Source organism: Alligator mississippiensis, chromosome 1, assembly GCF_030867095.1.
Source record: "Alligator mississippiensis isolate rAllMis1 chromosome 1, rAllMis1, whole genome shotgun sequence".
NCBI classification, from domain to species: Eukaryota; Metazoa; Chordata; order Crocodylia; family Alligatoridae; genus Alligator; species Alligator mississippiensis.
This window is the reverse complement of record NC_081824.1, coordinates 449,535,731-449,559,132: the sequence shown is the minus strand read 5'-3', so window position 1 is coordinate 449,559,132 and position 23,402 is coordinate 449,535,731. Positions and strand designations below refer to the sequence as shown.

General features: G+C 49.3%; 2 long non-coding RNA genes across 2 annotated transcripts; both read right to left on the bottom strand.

The window, feature by feature from the left end:
• Positions 1-2,289: 2,289 nt before the first annotated feature.
• On the bottom strand, positions 2,290-7,273 carry LOC132248385 (uncharacterized). The gene is made up of 3 exons (XR_009459565.1): positions 7,147-7,273; positions 5,509-5,623; positions 2,290-2,518 (listed from the first exon to the last, which is right to left on the bottom strand). It is a non-coding gene; the product is annotated as an uncharacterized LOC132248385 (long non-coding RNA).
• A 14,888-nt stretch (positions 7,274-22,161) lies between these two features.
• On the bottom strand, positions 22,162-23,067 carry LOC132248392 (uncharacterized). Its single transcript, XR_009459574.1, has 2 exons — positions 22,762-23,067; positions 22,162-22,374 (listed from the first exon to the last, which is right to left on the bottom strand). It is a non-coding gene; the product is annotated as an uncharacterized LOC132248392 (long non-coding RNA).
• Positions 23,068-23,402: the final 335 nt, after the last annotated feature.

Here is a 23,402-nt window from a genome sequence, read left to right as displayed (position 1 = left end):
GTACCCCGGGGAAGGCTGCCAGGCTGTGCTGGACTCCTTCCAGGGATGCGAGCCCCAGACCTGTGAGCTGGATGAAAGGAGGCTGCCCTGTCACCTGTGACTGGTGCTGAACTCAAATAAGCCCAGCTTCGAAACTTAAAATATTTTGACACTTTCAAAATGTTCTGAGTGCCCTTGTTTCATTTCAAAGCTGTTTCAAATCCTTTTGTTTTGTTTCAATTTCACTGTTTTGAGTTCGAAATGCATTGAAACAGCTTTGAAATGAAAAACCCAGCAAAATTTTGCACAGCCCCACTAACTAAATAGATAGCCTGCATTAACTCAGATGCGTGATCAAAGGCTACCATGCCACCATTTGCTGGAAGGGATTTCTCTGATATTGCTCAATCCTGTGCCATATTGCAAACCTACTCCTTGTAACTAATACATTTCTCCTAGCATGGGAGACTTGTTGGGAGAGGGTGTAGTTTATGGGAGCATGGGAGACTTGTTGGGAGAGGGTGTAGTTTATGCCTTGGGATCCCCTTGGTTTGGCTGAGTAAGGGGGACCTCTATTTCTGCTTCAGACAGGGAAGCACCCCAAGTTCTTGCAGTGGATCAAATACCCTCAAAAGCTACTAGGCCTTTGTTTCCCATTGGGCATAGGGCCAAGATCAGTCCAGATCGAGAACGGTGCCTTCCTTTCCCCCAGCCTTGCAGGTGTGGTCCAGGAGTGGGGGTGCCTGGACGTGAGGTGCCCCCAGGGAGGCACTTAGAGCCTGGAAGGTGGTCAGGCTCAGTGAGGTGGGTGGCTCAACGCAGGAGCAGTAGCCACTGGCCCACCACGTGTGATGGTAGCTGTGGGATCCGACAACCTGCTGTCTTGAAGGCATCACTTGGGGAAGGGAACAGAGTCACTGGAAACCCTTGAGCAAACAATCTCTCGTTTGGCATTGGGTCAAGTGGGCAGCATAGATAGCTGGGGTGACTGACGAGTATGACCACATGACTGTGGTCAACTTGAAAGAGGTGATGAAAGAGAGAGGAAGGAGCAGAAGAGAGAAGACCTGATTAAGATCCTGTGTGATGATGACCGCCTGCAAGATCACCTCTGCACGTGCAGGCAGAACCCGAGGGGCCATCCTCTGAGTGGGACTTGTGCAAATACCAGCTGCAGCTGGAAGCTGAGGAGTGCAAGCTCAAGCATGACCTGGAGCTGAAGCGAATGGAGATGGTGGAGAAGGAGGCCCAGCGCCAGCATGAGCATGGTGGCCAAGAGGCCAGGTTCAAGTGCAAACACCATCTCGCAGTACTCAGGATGCAGTCAAACCCTGGAGTTGCAGGCGCTTAGCGAGCCCCAGCTGCTCCCTCAGGCTGAACACACCAATCTCCCCTCACAACAAACATGGAGATGATCCAGAAGCCTTCCAAAAACAGTTTGAAAACCATACATGCCAATGAAAGCTGGGAAAGGTCTTGAGCATATAACTAACCTCGTCTCCCGAGAGTGTTTGTGCATCACAAACTGTTGGGGACCAGGCTGTGACCAGGGAGCCAGCGAACAGGGACTGCCAACAGGGGAGCAGTTTGACTGCAGTTCACAGGCCAGGCATGGGCAGGAGCACATGGGGGCTTATGCCAGAGACTTCAGGGAAGTGAAGGAGGAGGGGTGCTACTATGGGGTGGTGACACGGAGCGCAGCCAAGGCCCCTGCCCTGCTGCTGCCTCCGGCCCGCAGCTCCTGTGAGGCCTCCACCCAGACAGGCCCCTTGGATGGGTGGGCAGTGCCCTGAGCCCTGTCTGCGGGGGCTGCCTGGCGGGACCTCTGAGGCCTGGGGGTAGCGTGGGGGCCGGGAGTCTCTTGCCTGTCCCACCTGTGCCCGGACTGAGGCCCTGGAGGGGCAGGTGAGGGGGCTCCAGGCAGAGGTGAGCAGGCTGAGGGGGATCAGGGCAATTGAAGAAGGGATTGATGGCTACTTTCATTCTCTGCAGGATAAGGGAGGAGCACCAGGAGGTATGGGGGTGGGTGGGAAAGGGGCTGTGGGTTGGGAGTGAGGGGCACCGGCAGGGCTGGGGGGGCAAGGGGAAGGGTATATACCCCTTCCCCCACCCAGGGGTCTGCTTTCTTGCAATTGCAAAACCCTACCCTTATCCCCGCCTTGTAACAAACCTCCCTCCCATTTTCCCCCTCTCCCTCCCACTCCTTGTGCCCAACATCCCTCCTGAACATAAATTATATTCCCTTCTGCTCCCCATTCCCACCTGACCCCATCCCTCCCATGCCTGCACCCCAACCCCCCACAAGTTCCCAGTCTCCCCCAGCCTGAGAATGGTATTCGTGTCAGCTCCTTGTCAGGATGCTCTCATTCGGGTCTGACCCTGCTGCCTCTAAAGAGGCGAGGTAGGCGCCTCCTCTTTTTCTTGGCTGCAGCAGACAATGGGGAGGCATGGAAAGCTGGCTTTCTTCTTTGGCTGATGTCTGCGTTCCCCTGGCTGTTCATATAAGAAAGCACATTTGCTTCCTGTGGGAAGACTAGCTCTGCAGAAAGAGAAAAGCAAAGAAGCGTCGAGTGATTGACTCTGGATAGTAGCACTGCAAGCAAGCATAGAAAACTGGTGAGCATTCAGAGGTGCATGCTGGCTGGACACATGCCACTTAGAAGTCCAAATAAGGTTCTTTAATTTGGTTTTTACTAATTATAACATCTCCTTTCCCACCAGCAAAAGTATGAGAAGATGTTGTACCGTCCAAAATTATGCTTCTGGAAGTCTGATAACACCAAACTTACCTGTGCACTACATGAAACAGTTTTCTGGCTCTGAGATCATTGACTACAGACAGTAGCATGACGTATACACACAGGGCTGTACATTTAGGTTGAAAGGCAATCATTTGACTTGCTTCCTTAATGCATCATTTCCATGTGTGGTTTTCTACAGCTTGCATGTGTTGGGTCCTTTATTCAACAAAAAGGTCAAGGCAAATTCTTTTCCATTCAGCTGAAATAACCCCTTTACCTCATCATTAACCAAGAGCAGGGATTGAACTTTGCCTTTTGGCATCAGAGGAGATTGCTGCTCCCTGAGCTCACAGGTACCTGTCTGCTAGCAATGGGAGACAGCTGTTTTCCAAAAAGGTGCCTGTGTGGGGAGGGGGGACACTGGGGTGTTGGGTTGCTGGGTCCCAGAGGCGAGCAGAAAGAAACCTGCTCAACCTGGCTTTCTCCCCTCCCTTTGCATCCTCCCTCTCTTCACTGGCTGTGAAAGAGGGCTGTAAATCCAGTGCAGGGCCTGATACTGCTGCTGATTTGATGGTGATGATAGTTTGACCTCGCAATGGTCAGGGATTGATGGTAGACTCTCCTCCTGCCACTCAAGATACTCAGCAGGCTTAGGGCTTGCCAAACACTGCAAGTACAATGCCTACAATCCAGTAGCCCTCTGTGAAGGTGAAGCTATTCTGTGGGTGATGCTCTGGATTTATACAGTGCTTTCCCCAGTAGGGTCTTTGACCATAAGTCTGGCTTTTGGCATGACAATAGTTCAAATAAATAGTAAAGATTAGCGTGGGCATGCAAAAACTCAAACAACTGGTGGCCAGGATCCCATGGACAGTAAGTTTAAAGGAAAAAGGAATCGGGGAATTTGGTTGTACCTTCGAGAGAATATTAAGGGCACTAGGATATGCCATCCCTGTGTAAGGAAGGTTAAGAATCACATCAACGGACTGGCTTGTCTAAACAGCAAATGCTTTTGTGACTTGAAACTTAACAAGGAATCTCTCCAAATGTAGAAACATAGCTACAATACTACAGATGACAAGAAAGGAAAACTCCAGGCAGACCAAGGCACTGCAATACAGCTAGTCCGAGACACACAAGCATCCTGTGAAGTTACATGTCAAGGACCAAAGGAAGTGTAAGTCCATTACTGACTGGGGAAAGGGAATTAAAATTGCTCAATACGGAAAAGGCAATGTGTTTAATGACCTCTTATCTCAGTCCACATAAAATGTGTCCTAGAGGTCTCAAGGAACTGAGCATACACTTAGGAAATCTGCAGATGATGCCAAGCGAGGTAGGACAGCAGATGATCTGGAAGATAGGTTGAAGATTCTCAATGACCTTGACCAATTGGAAAAAATGGTCTTAAATTAATGAAAGGATAGTATAATAGTTACAGGAGTAGAGCACAAGCTAAATATGAGTCATCACTGCAATATTCTTACAAAAACTGATAAAGAACAAGAGCATATGGGGCTGTATTAACATGCATGTTGTGTGCAAAGTAGGGGAAACCATTTTTCAATGATATTCAGCATTGGGGAGGCCTTAGCTGGAAAACTGTGGCCAGTTCAAGGCATCGTGCTTTACGACAAACAGATGAACTGGAAAGAGTCTGGAGAAGAGCAACAACAATGAGGAAGGGTCTAATATTGTCCTAGACAGGAAAGTTGGAAGACCTGGATTATGTAATCCTGAGAAAATGGAGGGGGTGTTAGAAATCTTCGTTGTTACTTGTAAAGAGGATCTCTAGTTGTCTGTGATGATAGCAGGTATAGTAACGGGCTTCCATTGCAACAGGGGGCATTTAAGCTGGAAATGAGGAAATACTTCCTAACTCTGGAAGGTGGGGCTAGGCCCTGGGTGTCCTGCTCCCTGGATGAGTAGCCTTCCCATTAGCTTGAACATTAAAGTATGGGAGGGCCCTCATTCTCCTCCCACCTCTCCAATGAGCTTTTGGCCAGCCAAAATGTCATGACTTATAGTACGGCCTAGTGAGCGCATCTGACCTGTTCATGGCTCCAAACATGCTGAGCTGCAGCACAACCCTATCCAAAACGGCAGCTATGTGGCTGTGGCCACGCTGGTTAGGCACACAAGGTGAAGTGGGATATAGCCCTGTGACTCAGTTTACATGCACGAGGAAGAAAGGAGCTGTGCCCATTTGAAACATCTAGTAAACTTCAGTCTTCTCCAGGAAGTTATTGAAGTCAAGGATGTAATCACTCACAAGGAGACGGGACATATCAGGACAAAAAACGGCTTCAGCCCATACTTAACTAACTGGAGGAGAGGGAGGCTGTACTGTGCTGCACCAGAATTAATACCGTGATGCGGAGATTACACAAGTCATCACAAATTCCTGGTGCAGAGGTCATAGATTTTTTTCAAGCAGGATGGATTTCAGGGAGTGGATCTGGACTGTGTCGTCCCTGTGGCTTTCTGGGCACCAGTCAGGGTACAGGTGACGCTCCCAGACCTTTCTTCTGTTTCATTTGGCCCTGACTTCAGACAGCGGGACACATGTCAGCGCTGGATCTCTAATTGTCAGTCTTCCCCAGCTGCATGCATGACATCCCAAAGAGGAGTAGAGGTGTGCTGACTCCTACCAGGTAATCAAGAGGGAGGTCTACTCCACCTGGCTATGAGATGAAGCACTGCACTATTTCTAAAATGGATTCATAGGCATGTTCTTCTGCAAATATGAGGAGGATATTTGAACCAGCAAAAAGTTTTGCTCTCTTACCTTTGTGTTCTGAAATGACCTGCACAAGTTGGTAGTTTCCAGCTTCCTCCATGTCCAGATCATATTTTCTCATAATTTTTGAGATCACATCTCTAGTTGTGTCTTGGCTCGTTAACTGGAAAAAGCATTTTGCAGTGAAATATTTTACTTCCTTGTTTCTTGACATTTGTTTTCACTTTATCTATCTGGCATGTTGGTTTGGTGTCTCATCGCTGAGGTACAGACAGTGCACAAATGGAAATTACAGAGAGATGGAAATAGTGTTGTGCACAGAACATCCTAGCAAAGGGTGACGGTTTCTGTGTGTATTTTACTCTACCAAGCTGCGTCTCTAGATTTGGTTTGTCCCTAGTGTAAAAAAGACCACTATGAATGTTGTTTTATTTTGCCTCTGTCTCTCGGAAATCTTTCATCGCAGCATGGTCACCCACACGTAGCAGAGTCTCAGAAGCCACTAGGCTGGTCCTATGCCATCAAGGCTTTACTTGCCTAAATCTACCTTGGGCCAGTGAGATGGCACAAGCAGCATCTCCCTCACCATGCATCTGGCCCAGGGTTTCCCTCTAAACGGTTTCCCTTTCACTGGAAAGGCCCATACAACCTTCTCACAAACAACTGGGAGAAACATGGGGAAAAGCAAATGACTCCAAAGCAGATAGACAACTGGCTCAGCAGCCACAAGCAAAGGTCATTCTGCCTGGATCCAGGTGGGAACGGCAGGAGGCTTTGAGTGGACTCCTACAGGGATCTGCCCTGGCTCCGCTGCTGTTCAGATGATTTGGATGCAGGAATAAAGAGCTTCCTGAGCAAATTTGCAGAGAACTCAAGACTGGGAAGGACAGCAAACGCACTGGGAACACTGTCTCTTGGCTGGGGATTTGGACTCGGGTGTGCTGATTGCTCTTGTTAGAACTAAAAAAACCTACAAGTTCCTGGGTTTTGCTTCTCTGCTCGGGGTCCTACCAAGCACCACATTTGGGATTGGACCTCCGCCTCCTTGCTTTAACTGTAGCAGGTTATGGTTCTTCTTGGTGTTTTGGGCATTGAGAATAGTAGTTGTGTGGGAGTTTGGTTTCTGCAGTATTAAGAATAGGTCAGACATAACTTGAGTGGAAAGGTTTAGTTAGGAATCATCCTGCCTTCAGCAGGGGGTTAGATTAGATGGCCTCCTGAGGTCTCTTCCAGCTCTACTTTTCTATAAGAGAAAATGAGGGGTAATACACTATGATATTTAGAAGTATATGCCCTTTGGGATCCTAATTTTCTAGTGCTCTACAGCATCTTTCGGTGACTTGCCACCAAGCTGCTCTTCAGTGTATCTGTCTGCCTACCTGTGCACACACGCCCATTCATACAAATGGCGTGCATGGTTTCTTGGTACCTTAGTCAATGACTGAGGACAAGTGGTGGATATTATCCAGCTGAAAGCCCAGAGAAAAGTTTGGGAGGTGGAATGTACTTTGACTACTAAAATAACCATGTCAATTCACCTAAGAATGAAGGGCATGAGGTGGCCCCTAATATTTCAAAGCTTTGTCTTGGTGTGAATCAGAGCAGCAGAGAATTTACATGTAACTTGTCATCCCGAGTGAAAACACATCCTGTAATAAATCTACACAGCTCTTCCACATCACTTACCAGAATGCCTTTGTACACAACACCTTGACTGTTCGGCACTGAGCAGTGAATGATGTAGGCGTCTTCGTTCTTCTGGGAGTAAGGTGCAGACAGAGCAGATCAGAGGTGGAGGAAGGAGGAGGTGATGAACACGCGGCCATGGAAAGTACGCATGAAGGAGATGATGAGCATTCAGAGAGGTAAATAATGAAAAATAAATGAAGGGAAAAAGTCAGAAACATGATGGAAGCAGTAGGGATGAAAGAGCAGAACCAGAAGCAGGTATTTTGGGTCTATGCCTGGTACTTGAATGTTGTTAGTGGTGGTGTCCTACCTCCAGGAGTAACTTGGTTTGGTATTTGTAATGAAGTATTCATATTTAGTATTCCATCTACAACTAACACCCCTGAAACACAGAAGATATTGATTTTTGCCGTTTGAAATGGGTGTTTAGTTGGTCTAATAAAAGACAGCACTTTTACCCAAAGAACCTTGTCTGCTGAAAGAAACGGTAGCATTCCTGACTGCGCAATGAGCTTTGCTCAGGAAGGAGCTCCTGCAGGGCCGATGCGCCTACTGACCTTTCTCTGCCTTTACCTATTGGGCAAGGTTGTGATATGGAAAGTAATATTCCAAAACCCTGGAAGCTTTGCTTCCATCTTCTGCACTCCTTTGTGTTTACAGACTCCTCTGACTTCTGCCCAGCTGGGGAGGGATGCATGGGACGGGCAGGAGGGCAGGGGAGCCTGGGATGCGGGCACAACAGTGCGGGGAGTGGGGGATATGCCTCGCTGCCTCTTACCCAGCGAGGACGGATGGCAGGGAGGGGCACAATGCAAACTCAGCTTGCTCCAGGCGGAAGGGGGCAAGCAGTAGCAGGGCATAGACCCCACTCCCCGCACTGCTGTGCCCACATCCTGTGCCTCTCTGCCCCGGCTGGGTAAGTGGCAGTAGGGCATCGCCCGCCAGTTGCCCATCTGGGGTGAGGGAGCACAGAATGCAAGTGCGGCAGTGCCAGGAGTGGGGGCTATGCCCTGCTGCTGTTTGCCCCCTTCCATCCAGAGCAAGCCGCGCCACCCCCAACCCCCTTCCCAAGTCCCACATCCCGCTGCCCTGGCTGGGTAAGTGACAGTAGGGCATCGCCCGCCAGTTGCCCATCTGGGGTGAGGGGGCACAGGATGCAAGTGCGGCAGTGCCAGGAGTGGGGGCTATGCCCTGCTGCTGTTTGCCCCCTTCCACCCAGAGCAAGCCGCGCCACCCCCAACCCCCTCCCCAAGTCCCACATCCCCCTGCCCCAGCTGGGCAGCTTGTCCCAGCCCCAGCCCCAGCCCCAGCCCCAATCCCTTCCTCACTGGGGGGGCAGGGCAACTCAGCCGAGGCCTGGCCTGGTTTAGTATAGCACCATGCTCTTTTGGGTAGCTCTGGGCCACTCATGCTGTCACTTGCGGGTGCCCCGTGCCCCTCACGGGGACTGTGTGTTGAGGTGGGATGGGTCCTGCGCGCATGAAACAGGCCCCACCCGATGGCACGTGGTACCCATGCACACAGGACCTGGGCCAGCATGACAGGTGGTCTCCGGGAGTGGGCCCAGGTGATGTGGCAGAGCAGCGGCCAGTGCCAAGCCGCACTGCTGTGCCACATGGGGGGATGTGCCAGGAGGCCCCAAGTGCCCCAGTGCTCACTGCTGCTCCCAGAGAGCTGCGTGCTGTGCATGGGGGGCTGAGGTATTGTGGGGGTAGGCTATGTGGGGGAGCTGTGGGCCCTGCAGGGGGCATGTGGGCCTGGCAGGGGGGGAATGCTGTGGTCCTGGGGGCGGCAGTCCATGTGCTGTGTTGGGGAGCTATGCCCTGTTGGAGGGCAGAGGACCCACCCTACCTGAGCAGCATCCTCCCACAGTCCCCGCTCACCCACAGCCCCCCCACAATCCCACCACACCTATCCCCACCCCCTGTCCCACCTCACTCCTGCAAGCAGCTGCTGGCCCCAGGCTCTATCTCCCCCTCGCTGCAGATCTGGGAGGAGCTGGGCGGGCTTATTTTGCCCCAGATGGCACAACTTGCCCCACACCAAAGGGTGTGGCCAGGCATTTGGTGAGGCAGAAATCCCCGGCTCAAATACGTGCCGCTCCTATTTGAGATGCTGCAAGCACACATGCTGCATGTGTGGACGTGCCGTAAGGGTGCAGAGAGAAGTGGAGCTCCCAGCTCTAACTCAGAATGATTTTTGCAAAGCGTTCTGAGTTCCTACATTGCCCGAGACCAAACAGAAGTTCACTGTTGGTCTGGAGGGGTGGGGATCTAGCTGCCCGCTGGGAGCCTGCAAGCAGGTTTCCACAACAAGGGCCAAGCTCTGTGCCAGTGTTGGCTGTTTCAGAATGGGAGTGGGGAAAGGCAGTGGAGGGAGCTTGTTCTTGGGGCTCTGCAGCTGGTGTTGAGGGGTGGAGTGGGTGAATTGGAGCCACCCCACTTTGGGGGGCCTGTAATACACTGGCCGCACTCTGTAGGGGGGGCTGAAAAACCCTAAGACTCAACTCCTTCTGCTCCCTTGCCCCCCTCCCATTCTGAAAACACCCACAGGTTGGGAGCCCCAGCAGACACACGTTACACAAGACACTACGTTTTGAAACATCTTTAGCTGACACCACATGCAATGAGGGGCCAGATTTTCACCCAGTGGGCCATTTAAGCTGTTTGCAGCCGTGCACTTGTGTTTGGTCACAGCTATAAACAGCTTTCTGGGGGACAGGAGTAAACAATGCATGTGGAAATTCAATTTTCACTTATAAGACAAATATTGGCAATTCCTCATCCCCTTTTCAAATTGAATACTTTAAACAAAAGGTTCTAGACCATACCTTTTCCTGAGGCAGGTTCCTGGGCTGGTCCCCGGACAGGTCCCTGGGCTGGCCCTTGGGCTGGACTCTGGGCAGGTCCCCAGGTTGGCTCTCGGGCAGATCCCAAGGTCGGTCCCCCAAATGGTCCTCGGGCTGGTCCCTGGGCTGGCCCTCAGGCTGGTTCCCAGGTTGGTCCTCCGACTGGCCCTCGGGCTGCACCCCGGGCTGGACCTCGTGCAGGTCCCCTAGCTGGCCCTTGGGCTGGTCCCCAGGTTGTTCCTCCCGCTGCTCCCCGGGCTGGCCCTCGGGCTGCACCCCGGGCTGGCCCTTGGGTTGGACTTCAGGCAGGTCCCAAGGTCGGTCCCCCAGATGGGCCTCGGGCTGGTCCCTGGGCTGGCCCTCGGGCTGGTCCCAAGGTTGGTCCTCCGCCTGGCCCTCAGGCTGCTCCCCAGGCTGGACCTCAGGCAGGTCCCTGGGCTGGCACTCGGGATGGTCCCCAGGTTGGTCCTCCGGCTGCTCCCTGGGCTGGCCTTTGGGCTGCTTCCCGGGCTGGACCTCAGGCAGTTCCCCGGGCTGGCCCTTGGGCTGGTCTCCTGGCTGGTCCGCAGGATGGTCCCCAGGCTGGCCTAGATACACCAGTTTATTTTGAGCTAAATGAGGTGAGTGAAAATGGCTCTACCAGCCTTAGTTATGTATGGATAGTTTATGAAAAGAAGCCACATAAATAGAATTTTTAACAATTGTTCACAAAATTCAGCTCTCTGTCCTCCATTTCTGATTCCTTCTCTCCCCAACTGGCATCTCCCCTCTCTCTCTCTTTATCTTAACTCAGTAAAATCAACTCTAAATCTTGTTCTACAAGATGTTAACCTCTTAATTTCCACTGGCATTTCCCCTATAGTCTAACTCATTGACACTTCTCAGTCAAGTGAGGTGTCTGTCACTCAAAGTTCAAGAACCTTTTTCAAATATTACTACAAGAAATAAATGCAAGAACAAAACCCCTGGAAACTTCTGCTTGCCTTGAACAAGAGTTGGATCGAAACATAGACCTGAACATTTTCTTGGCCCACTGGAACCAAATCCAGGACAGAACCTCATTAGACACCTATTAGCAACCTTGGAGATATGAATGTTTTTGGGGCTGAAGAAAAAGTTGGCTGGGGAACTCCCTTTTTGAGGGATGCAATGCATCTTTTAACCACCTTTAAATGCCTGAGTTTATCTGGCGGTGAACCCAATTCTAAAATAACACCTTCTTTCTGGAACATCCACCAGGTCAAGTTTATGGGGTTAAAATACTGCTTTGCTTTTGTATCCTCTATTTCATATATCATTTCCTTTCACTTCTGTGCCAAAGCGAGACATTAGCACATTGCACCAGGTCCAAGAAGCATACCCAGCAAGTGATTTGCCACAGGAAAGTTTCTAACTGGGTTAAGGACCGTGTGTCAATTTGACGCTGGACATATAGCATTCTTATATTGCCACAGCTCACCATTGTTTCAGCAGGTCTTTGACCTGGAATGTAAGTTATTTCTCTGTCCTTGGAGGTCAGAAGCCCATCACTCAAAGAGGAAACAACAGTCACACGCACTTCCTGTGCTATGGTGGTCACTAGCAAGACATGCTTCACGACAAAAAGGCTTTGCCTGAAGCTGCCTTTGGTCAGAGCACGGTAACACCTGATGAGATTTTTCTCTTTGCAAGGGGAAAAGTAGGTAGAGAGCAGCTTTGGCCATACTTCCAAGGTGCTGAAAATGCAAAGGCAATTTGCCTCTTGGCTGCTGCTCTGACTCTTGTGCGCTGGCAAATTCTCTGAAATGCCAAGTTCCCAGTTTCCAATCCGCACGACCAGGCCTGTGATTCCCCACTGCAGATTTGTATTTCTACCCACTCTTTACCCACTCTCCCAGGAGAGATTCACCAGGGACAGAGCCAGAAAAACCCAAAGGTCTACAGGGCCTGATCCTGTCGCGTAAGTGATATCAGGATTAGGCCCTGGCAATATAATTGTTGCTAACATTTACCTCCCAAAATGCAATTCTTTAGTGCAGTTTCGGAGATGATGAAGTGATAGCTTGAAAAAAAATATAACTTACTCTCATTTTCTGCTTCGTTTTGAAACTGGTGGAGGAGGTGTTTGGCCTCCATTTCAATGTCACAGCCAGGGACATTCTTGTTCAGGTGTGCTATTACTTTCTGTAGTGTGTGGTACTTCGGTGGCTCTTTGAAATCTTCAGGGCTGAAGCGCAGCCAAGTTTTCAAGAAGAAGATGATTGGACTGAAAAGAAATACATTGACAAAATCCAGTCATAATCAGTCTTTGTAACAGTGATATTTGTCATTCAAACTTGTATAAAAAGATGAATCTATTCCTTCTGCTATGAGCAAGCAAGGCATTCTGATCTGGGCACCTTTTTCCGTAATCCTGGTCTAAACTCACTCACACACATTTTACCACTCTTAATTACTCATCAAACTAGTGAATGAACACTGAATTGTATCCTCAAGATGCAAAATATAGGACAATTATAACTATTTTTAGCTATATCACCATCCTCCAATTTGATCTAGTATTACAGCAAACAAAGTAAAAGAGACACAGGAAAACACGAACATCCTGCCCCAAACACAACCTTTACACAACATACAAATTGCCTGGCTTTCTCGCTTTCTACTTTTCTTGCTTTCTTTTTTTCTTGCTACATTTGGGCCACTTTCTGCAGTGCTTCTCTCCTAGTGTCACACAAAGAAGAAATGCCTACTTGAGTGGGTAAACTTCAGCTAAGTCACTACCACAGCTTTTGAGGTCTGCCAGTCTCTCCCCTTGCTCTCCCACAGACAGGCAGGAATAATGCCCATTCTCCTGTACAGACATGATACATAGGACCGTAAGAATCACAATCTGGCTCAGAGCAGAGGCCCCGCTAGCTCACAACACTGTCTCCACAAGTGGTAAGGAGCAGATGTTTTGGAGGACAAGTAGGAGAAAGTGAATAGAGAGATGCATCCTCCGTCTCGATGTTTGCTAAGTCACCACGCACGTGGACATCCCTAAGCCCTATGACTGACAGCCCCAGATTGACAACTTTCGAAAGGGTAGTTGCAATCTTTTCCTGAACCTGGTTATAGTACTGGCCTCCACAACATCTGGGGGTGATGTGTTTCACAAATTAGTGAGGTGTGAAAAAGTGCTTCCTTTTGGTTGTTTCAAACCTGCTGCCTCATCATTTAATGAGGTGGCCCTAAATTCTTGTATCAGGAGACAGTAAATACAGGTTTCCTTCGATTTCTTCTCTACACGCATTCCTGGAGCACGGCACATCAGTCACATTTGCATAATGCAAACCCACTTTACAATTCATAGATTCATAGATGTAGGGTGGGAAGGGACCTTGTAGATCTGCTAGTCCGACCCCTGCCCTGGCAGGAGAGAAAACTGGGCTCAAATGACCCCAGCCAGGTAAACGTCGAGCCTCCTCTTAAAGACCCCCAGGGTAGGAGCCAGCACCACTTCCCTTGGGAGTTGGTGCCAGATCCCAGCCGCTCTGACTGTGAAGCAGTGCCTTCGGATGTCTAGTCTAAACCTACTCTCTAGCAACTTACGGCCGTTATTCCTTGTTACTCAGGGAGACCCTCAGGGGAACAAGGTCTCTCCCAAACCCCGCTGGTCTCCTGTAGTAAGTTTACAGATGGCCACCAGGTCCCCCCTCAGCCTTCTCTTGCAAAGGTTGAACAGGTTCAGGTCCCATAGCCTCTCCTCATAGGGTCTGCCCTGCTGTCCCCGGATCATGCGGGTGGCCCTCCTCTGGACCCTCTCCATGCTGTCCACGTCCCGCCTGAAATGCAGCGCCCAGAACTGGACACAGTACTCCAACTGCAGCCTGACCAGTGTCACATAGAGGGGGAGGATCCAGCTGTTCCCCCATCCCCCACATCCGGGCCACTCTTCCCTTCCCCTCCCCCACACATCTGGATTGGGGTTGCCCTGACCCAAACTGCCCCTCCCCATGCATCCAGATCAGGACTGGGACCAAGACTGGCTGCGGCTCCCCGCTGCAGTTTCCAGAGGCTCTGATAAAGCCTTAAGCAAAGTATATAGGGGATTAAAACACATCTGTTCCAGAGTGGCCAGTAGACTCAGGAAGTCCTGGTTTCCAAGGCCATTACTTTAGCCACTAATTCATATTTCTTCCCAAGTAAACCCAAAGACAAGCAGGTTATTCAGCACTTTATTAACATCAGACTTAGAGATAAGATCGAGCTTCGACCATCTCAGGTCCAGACTCAACAGCTGCTGCTTCCCAGAACATGCCATACTCGCACTTCACAACCCCACAGCCACCCAGTTAAGAGGATTTCCCGATGGTGGGACTGGTAGGTCAGATATTTTATAGCGTGTAATGGTAAGTATTAATAATCATTTTGTAGTGTGGTTTGAAAACCTGTGGCTTTCTCTGTAACACCCCCCTGCCAGAATGTCTTAGGAATGAGCAATGCTATACTTCGGAAAACTAAAAACCCTATTCATGAAACTTTGTAGAAAGGTTGTTTCTGGGAGGGAAGATGCTGTGTAAGGGCTTGGAAGTTAGACTCTCGTCTTGGATTTACTAGTCCTGGGGTACTGACGAGATGGCACATGACAGAAAAGGATGTGGAACTTGTTTTTTCCCAAAAGAAATGAAAGAATTGAAGCTACTTGAACCCTTGCTTAAATCCAATCATTGACAAGCAAGATCATGGGAGTTAAGACAATTTACTTAATGTGGGAAACTGTGTTAATTTACTTGCCGGAAGCTGTGCTATCACTCTTATAGAGAAACTCAGAGCCATACACTCACTGCCGAGAGCTGAAGGGAGTCAGCGGGATCAACAAGGGGGGGATCAAATATAATCCTTCAAGTCCTTTATACTGCCAGTGCATACCAAACCTCAGAGCATGCAGATGACAATGTATAGCTGTGCTGAGGGAAGGTTCATTAGACTCCTGCCTCTTAAAAACTAAGTAATGGTCCGTATGGAACTAGAGGCAGAAGAAGACATCTTTTTCCATTTAAGAAAGGTTCAGTTTCACCATTTTGAACATCCAAATGTAAACACAATTTAAAAATCCACAAGGATGAATGATTAATCAAATGACCAATTAACCAATGCTTAAGCAATTCCAGCATGTAGGATTTTGGGGACAAGCACCTGCATGCACACAAACACATTCACGCAGACATACACACATACATGCATCACATGCAAGGACACAGAGATACAGTCATGCAGAAACATGCATGCAGATACATGCACACTTGAGCATGCACAGACACATGCAAGCACACACTTGTGCATGCCAAAGATGTGTGCACACACATGCATGTACACATGCACGTGTGCACACAGGCACATGCATGCACAAACACATGCTCACAGACATACACACATGCATCACATGCAAGCACAATCAGGGCTACATCCCCCCTAGAGTATGTTGGCATTTCCAGAATAGAAAATGAAATCCACAACAGACAATAACATGCATATTTGCATAACATGTGGTGAAAAGAAGCAAGGGCAACAAGCATGCTTTGTTTGTCCCCCAGAAATTATTGACCCCAAAATAAAGGACAGTTTCTGTTCAGTTTTGGGGCAGCATCCCAGTCTGTGTCAATTAATGTAGGCATGATACAGTGAATTCTTTGCTGATACCAATAAGGATGGCTCTGTGTGCATGTGTGCGTGTGTGTGTGTGTGTATATATATATATATATATATATATATATATATATATATGAAAGATGATTAGTTTTACCACATCCCTTGAATCCTGACTGAGGTTTTGCTGTACAGCACACTTACTTCCTGAGGACTGCCCTGGAGTCCGCAGAGAAATCTGGACTTTCATCTCCTCTGCAGCTCAAGGTCTCCAGCTTTCCATGCCTAAACATCAAAATGGATATTTTAGAGAGTTATTTAAAAAACAAGCGCAACATACTTGGAAGGGCAGCACCACTAGACTCTTCAGCACCACTAGACCGCACAGCCCATCAGGGTAATAGGACCAGCAGGTGTGATCAGAGATCATGACGGACAAGAATGTAACTACGCCTTAGTAAAATGTCCTTGTCATATCCATTTACGTTCTTATCACTATTCTGATTAGTCTGCAAAAGCACAAAAGAGCAGCAGGAAAACCACTCCCCAAGTCAGAGAGGAAACCAAATCTGGCCAGTTTGGGGGGACAAGGATCAGGTTGTGACCCTGAGCAGAGTAAAAGATGTGAGAGGTTTCTTCAGAAATCCCTGCCTTTCCCATAATTACTGGACTATCATGGCTACATCACGCTTTCACTGAGACTCAAATAAGATGTTTTTTTTTTTCTAATAGTGAGGCTGGACAGCAAAGGGGGGATCTGGTTAAATGGAAGAGCTAGATTAGCAGACCTTGTCCTTGGAAAGGTGGGAGGGCTTGGAAGAAAGGAGAAGACTGCATATAGATCGGTGATAACTAGACCTGCTCCCACCCCAGGGCTGCTGGCTTAGTCCAGCACCAAAGACAGTGTGTTGCACATCGGGTGCATCTACACGTGACATTAAGGCGAGCCATAAAGTCTGGTGCACTTGACACCAGAGTCAACTGCTCCCAAGCACAGCATCTGCACGTGCACCCAGGACCACAGCACTTTGTGCAAGGGCAGAAGAGTCCCAGGCTGAAAGGGAGCATCAGTCCCAGTTCGGGGGCAGCAATGGGCAATGGAGGGACTGGCCGGGCACAAAGGTGCTACAGAGTGGAGCGAGGAGGCAGGCAGCCCCTGTAGTTAGCACCCTTGTGCCCCAAGGAGTCTCTTTCTACAGGACTTTGGTTTAACATAATTTCTTCTCCAGCTGTCAGCCCACCCTCATCCTGCTGAGGACCAGATTGAGACTGTCCTTTGGGGAAGAACTGCTGTGATAAGATTTCCCCTCTGCCCCTCATGTTCTCCATACGCGGAGAGGGGCTGTCGCATTTTCTGAAGTCGTGAGAGTATTGACACTGCTCTCGCTGTTCACTCTCAGATGGATATCACCTTTCAGTGGCATATCACCACAAAGAGGACTGGAAGGAGGTCAAGTCTTAGCCCTGTCCCCCTCCCTCTTCTGCTTCCTTCTACACCAGGGCATTTCCAGCAACTAAATGGTACAATTTGGCCCACCCTTTCGTGTTACATTACATTAGAAGAATTAGTTGCAAAATAAAGATGTTAATTATTTGCTGCTAGGAAAAATAGAAGTCTTCTTTACCGACTGTTGTAGGGAAGAACTTGGCCATTGCAAATCTATACATATTAAAGGCTGCCCACATTTTCCTTTGAAATATGCTTGTGGGAGAATTTAATGCTGAGACATGGTGCCTAATGGTATGCTTTATACCTGTTCTGGAGACCACTGCTAGGGGCAGGCAGGACGCAGGGCAGGGTGGCACTGAGACAATAACTTGTTCAGAGAGCTACAGACTTTTGTTGGCCTTCCTCAGACACTATGAACGGACTTGCAGAGAGCAGGGGGACGAGATAGAAAGGTCCTGATCCAGCACAGGCCGATTCATGCGGCAAAGAGTTACACACAGGGACAGCGACAGCCTGGATTTGTTAACTCTGGATTTTCCCAGCAGTGTGTTGAGCTGTTTGGAGGACTGCTTGCCTCCAGCTGTCCTCTCTTTCCACTAAGGAACCAAGCAGTCCAATTTACTTATTGGTCTCCTTGTTTGAGGAAGTACTCAGCTCTGAGGAGGCATTTTCAACCCTGTTTCAACTGAAACACTGACTTTTTCAAGCTCGTTAGAAATACATGCATAGCATTAACTTCTTAAGTATGCCATCTTCAAAACTATTTGAGATCATTTCTTGCAACGTCCCACCTCTAAAGGCCATCACAGCTTCCTCCACAGCTCTTGGCTCTTACCTGCTGAGGAGCATTTCTAGGACCTCACCAGGAGAGGCAAAGGTCCTGTATGTTGCGAAAAATGTATATATGTTCCCAAAACCCTCCAGAAGAGCATCTACATTTTTCTGCATGACCTGTGAAACAAAAGAAGAAAATCATGACATCAGTCATGAAACAAGCAGTCTCCCCACTCTGAAACTTGGGGAGGGTGGCAGTGGTGCTGGGTGGGGGGTCGGGGGGCTATGGTGAATTTTGGAGTGGCTGCTGTCCCCCATCCCCAGAGCCCTACTGGGGCCTCCATCTGCCCCCCACCCACGGCCCTGTCCCCTTCCTCCACAGACTTACCTGCAGCTGCAGCTGCTGCCTCCATTGAGCCTGCAAGGTCCTCCAGTCTCCGCTGTCAAATAGCTGCTCCTGCCCTTCCTGGCTGCCTGCTCGGGGCCTCGGCTCTCGGGTGCGGCGGCGCTGGAGGAAAGAAGGCAGAGGGATGCAGCTGCACCCATAGTCCTCCTCCTGCTGTGCCCTGTTGAGGAGTTCAAAACCTGGTTAATTGGAAGTTATTACTTCCAGTAGTGTAAGGAGCCAAGATGATTAGGTGTTAAGATTCATAGACTGTTGAGTCGGAAGGGGCCACGAAGGATCATCGTGTCCGACCTCCTGCCTCAGCAGGAAAGAGGGCCGAGGTCAGAGGACCCCAGCCAGGTGCCTATCTAGCCTCCTCTTGAAGACCTCCAAGTTGGGTGAAAGCACCACCTCTCTTGGAAGCCAGTTCCAGATTCTGGCCACCCTTACTGTAAGAAATGCCTTCCTAATGTCAAACCTGAATCTACTCTCCGCTAGTTTGCACCCATTATTCTGAGTTACTCTCTGGGGTGCTCTGGTAAACAGCGCATCACCAATTCCCTGCCATCCTCTCTGATGAAGTTATAGGAGGCTTCGAGGTTGCCCCTCAGCCGTCTCTTGTAAAGACCGAAGAAATCCAGATCTCTCAACATCCCCTCACAGGGTCTTTCACAGAGACCACTAATTATGCGACTGGCCCTCCTCTGGACCCTCTCCAAGTTCTCCGTGTCCCTGCTGAAGTACGGCACCCAAAACTGGACACGGTACTCCAGCTGCAGCCTGACCAGTGCTGCATCGAGCGGGAGCATCACCTCCCTCGATCTGTTGCTCATGCATCTGCTAATACACGACAAGGTGCGATTGGCTTTGTTGATGGCCTCATTACACTGCCGGCTCATGTTCATCTTGGAGTCAACTGTGACTCCAAGATCCCTCTCAGCCTCTGAGCCACTGAGGAGGTCATGCCCCAACCTGGCGGTGTGCTGGGGATTCCTCCTGCCTCGGTGCAGTACCCTGCATTTATCTTTGTTGAACTCAATCCTATTTTGTTCCGTCCATTGATCCAACCTGTCCAGGTCAGCCTGTATCTGCTACCTGCCCTCCAGTGTATTAATTTTTCCCCATAACTTAGTATCATCTGCGAACTTGCAGAGGGTGCTTTCCATACCGTCCTCCAAATCGCTGATGAAAATATTAAATGACACCGGTTCAAGGACCAAACCCCACGAGACCCCACTGCCCACCTCCATCCGGGCCAAGAACGACCCAGCTACCACCACTCTCTGGGTGCTAAGCACATCTATACCTTTCAAAAGAAAACAAAAATAAATCAGAGACACAAAAACAGAAAAATAAATCAACATGCATTGTGCCATTTCTTTGCACACATCAATCGTGTCCCGATGAGTGTGCACATGCAGTTTGTGGTACTTCAAACCCGTTTCAGGCCCCATAGACCACACGTGGCACATGTGCACTCCTTTGCCATGCTGCAGATTTATAGTGTGGTGCCCAAATTTGACACTGGGAGCTCCTGGTGTCAAAAAACAAAAGAAATCAAAGGTGGCACAGTGCACATGGCACCTACGTGTGCTGCCAGAAACAGAGCCTGGCTGGACAGAGCTATGCTCTGGCACCTGGGCAGTCTCCAAGCAGCAGGATTGCTGCCACTGCTGCCCTGGGAGGCCCCAAGTCAAGTTGCTGGGGCCAGCACAGCTGCTGGCTCCAGCCTCCCACCCCCACCCAAGACAGCTTGCCCTGCACCAATCCCATGTGCAAGGGCTTGCACCACAGCATAAAGGAAATTTATGTCACCTCTATTTTTGCTGTGGCAACCGCATGCCCCAGCATGTGGAGACACACTCCTAATGACTGTGCCCTGCTTTTATATCCATGCATCGTCATTCATCCTGAAAGATTGCAAAGTGCTTCCCAAAATACAGACTGGACATACCACTGACCTTCGGCCACCCCCGGCAGATACACAGACACGTAGCACACCTGATAGCTAGGGCCTGGGGGAGAAGAATGAGGGGGAACGATGGAAAGACGTTATCCAGGGGACAGGTCTGAAATGATGGGACAGTCTCTCCAGGAGTGAAGGACTAGTGCTGAATTATGTGCACAACAAGTGACAGGGGAACCACAAGTGTTGCAGCCAGGGTGGGAGAAGATCCATGTCAATGGGAGAGGGAGAAGTTAAAAAGAAAATGCAAGGATTATTAACTTCATTTCATCTACTTTACTCTGTGTCCTCTGAGCTGAGATATGTTGAATTAAGTTTCAGGAAGACTAAACAGTGGTGAAGATTTCCGTGTTTTGCATTTACATTGTAGGCAGGACAAAACACTTCTTGCATTGCAGGGAAATGAAGTTCTAGTAACCGCTGTCCTGATCATCTTTTCTCATGTGAGCAATGGTCTGAATTACCATAAGGGGGTAACATGGACGGGAGGGAAGCAGCCTGTGCCACAGCAACCTGGAGGGGAGGAGTCCATGAAAAAACCTCTCATCCAAACTGCTGGAAGATGTGAGATTCCCCTGGGATTTATAAAGTAGAGCTTTGCGCCTAGGCAACACTGAGAGGATGACGAATTAGAAATGCCTGCCTAGGACACAGTATGTTTCTGTCTTCGATTGAAAATCTCCTGCAGCATCTCATGAATGAATACTGTTTTCCTCTTAATGGCATATAGTCTAATTTTGATAACTGATAGATGAAATGTATCATTCTTAAGACAAAAACCCTTAAAATGAAAGCTGAAGAAATGGATACAGAAGGTGAGCACAATACTGCTGAAAGCATGCATTACTAAAAGCAAAATGCAAAAACTTTTCTATTATTTCAGTGAGTCACTATGAGCTCCTATACGCAGGCAGGGAGCCTGCTCTGACACGCTGGAAATGCAGCACGTTGGAGCAAACTATATGAACCGAGTCTGCCAGAGCCTGGACATCACCGCGCTCCAGCAGGCAGTAGAAAGACGGACACCCAGAGTTAGTCCAATGGTATTAATACCACAGGATTCATAAAGAAGAATATTTCAACTTAGTGCCGTGGTCTTGTGTTTTAGAAAGAGGAATTGTGTAAAGAAAAATGGGGAAGATCCTAAAGTTAAAATTAAATAAATGTATATCCTTACTTTAATTTCAAAAGCATGCCATAATGGAGACACGGACCATGAGCACACTGCCACAGAGCCAGACCTCTTAACAAAAAAAGGAAGCAGGAAGGCATGAAAGAAAAGTGTTATGATATTAAATAGCAAGTTTTAGGAGACTGTTTGCATCAACTCGTTTAGAAAATGGAAATTGAAATCCAAAAGAAGCCCACAGAGCCTGAAGTCCAGCGTGAGAAGGGGAGACCAGGATGTTACGTGGGGAGCAAACTGTTCGTCGATTCATGCACTGTCAGGCCTGGAAGGACCTTGTCGATCCTCGGGTCCACCCCTGCACCAGGCAGGACAAGACACAGGGGGTCAAGTGACCGCGGCGCGGTGACATTTCCGTCTCCTCCTGAAGATTTCCAAGGGAGGTGACTGCACCCCTCAGGGTCACAGTCAGGGCGGCCAGGATCTGGAACCAGCTGCCAAGGGAAGTGGTGCTGGCTCCTACCTTGGGGGTCTTTCCAAGGAGCCTGGATAACTACCCAGCTGGGTCACATGAGCTTCAACGTACCAGGGCTCATATGAGCCCAGTATTCATTCCTGCCCAGGGCAAGGGGTCCGACTCGATGATCTGCTCGGGTCGCTTCCCACCCTACATCTATGAAGCTATGAACCACCACTGCGGGGAGTTTATTCCAGGCTGGACGCCCAATTAAACACATAGAAATACATTTTTAAAATAGATTAAAGCAGGAAACTTGGAAAAGAAACAGTGCATTGATGGGACTACTAAGACATTAAAGGAGAAGAAGACCCCAAAGAAGACCGTTCAAGGCTATCATCCAACACAAAACACTTTAATAATCAGGTTTTGCTTATGTAAATCCCCCAGAGTCAATGGACGGCAACCAATGAAACTGGAAGCAGAATTTAGGGGTCAGTTCAATTACCAAAAAAGCCAACAGAAAAACTGTTCTTGTTGGGTTGAGCCCTCAGCCCTTTTCCTCAGTGCTCAACCAGGGCCAAGTTAGCCTCAATAGCATCTTCTCCTTCCCTAGAATAAAGAGGGGAAATGAAAATGAAGTAAGGCTTCATTGTCGTCTGCGGGCCTCGGGGGATCTTTTCTGGCCCTGCTCCAGAGCTCACTCCACTGCTATGCACAGACACCTGGCTGGGCCATCTTCTTTCCAGTGCAGCTCCCTGCCCTTCCCCTCGCCATGAAAACAGAGTCGTTACACAGAGATGGCATTATCACATTTAACATCACGTGCTGCTGTCGACAGCGACAGGAGTGTTTGATCACACGCACTACTCATTTCCTTACCACGCATTGTGAAGATCTGCTGAGCACTGCATTCTTCAAGTAACACCTGAATCTCTCAAATTCGGCAAGGCAAAAAGAGCGTATAACAGTGAGAATTGACATCTCTATTTGATTTACCTTCCTGTGTCTCCAAAGGATCCCATGGTTGTATCCTGGGATAAGAAGCTCTCCAGTTTTCTGTAGCTGTATGAAAGAAAGAAGGAAGAGCAAGTTGAAACCACAACCAGTAATTCCCAGTTACTTGATGTCTGGAGTGAGGGGCAGCATCATGGCCCGGGGGGCAGGGTACTGCAGTTTGGGGGTGAGGGGCACTGGCAGGGCTGGGGTCAGTGGGTTGGGAGTGAGGGGCAGCAGCAGGGCTGGCGGGGGCTGTGGCTTGGCACTGAGGGGCAACAGCATGGGCAGTGACAGGGCACTGGCATGTCCCTGCCCTCACCCTGTCATATCCCCCCCATCCCCCCTCCGCCATGTGACAGGTGTCCTGTATTTTGGACCTGGAAATATGGAAACCCTAAAGCAACCATCCACATCCTCACTGCCCCGTCCGCTGCACCCCTCACCATGCCTGCCCCGCCAAACATCATCGCTCCAAGCACTCCCCCCGCCTCCCCCCATGGCAGGCAAGCACACCTAGTCTTCAGTCCTTGGCTTGCTACTGGAGTGGACTGAAGTCATGTTTAGGAAAGAAACGAAAGCATAAAAGTGACAATACCCCCAGCCACAAGTCACCCACCCTAGGACTCCCCAAGTGTGGGTGC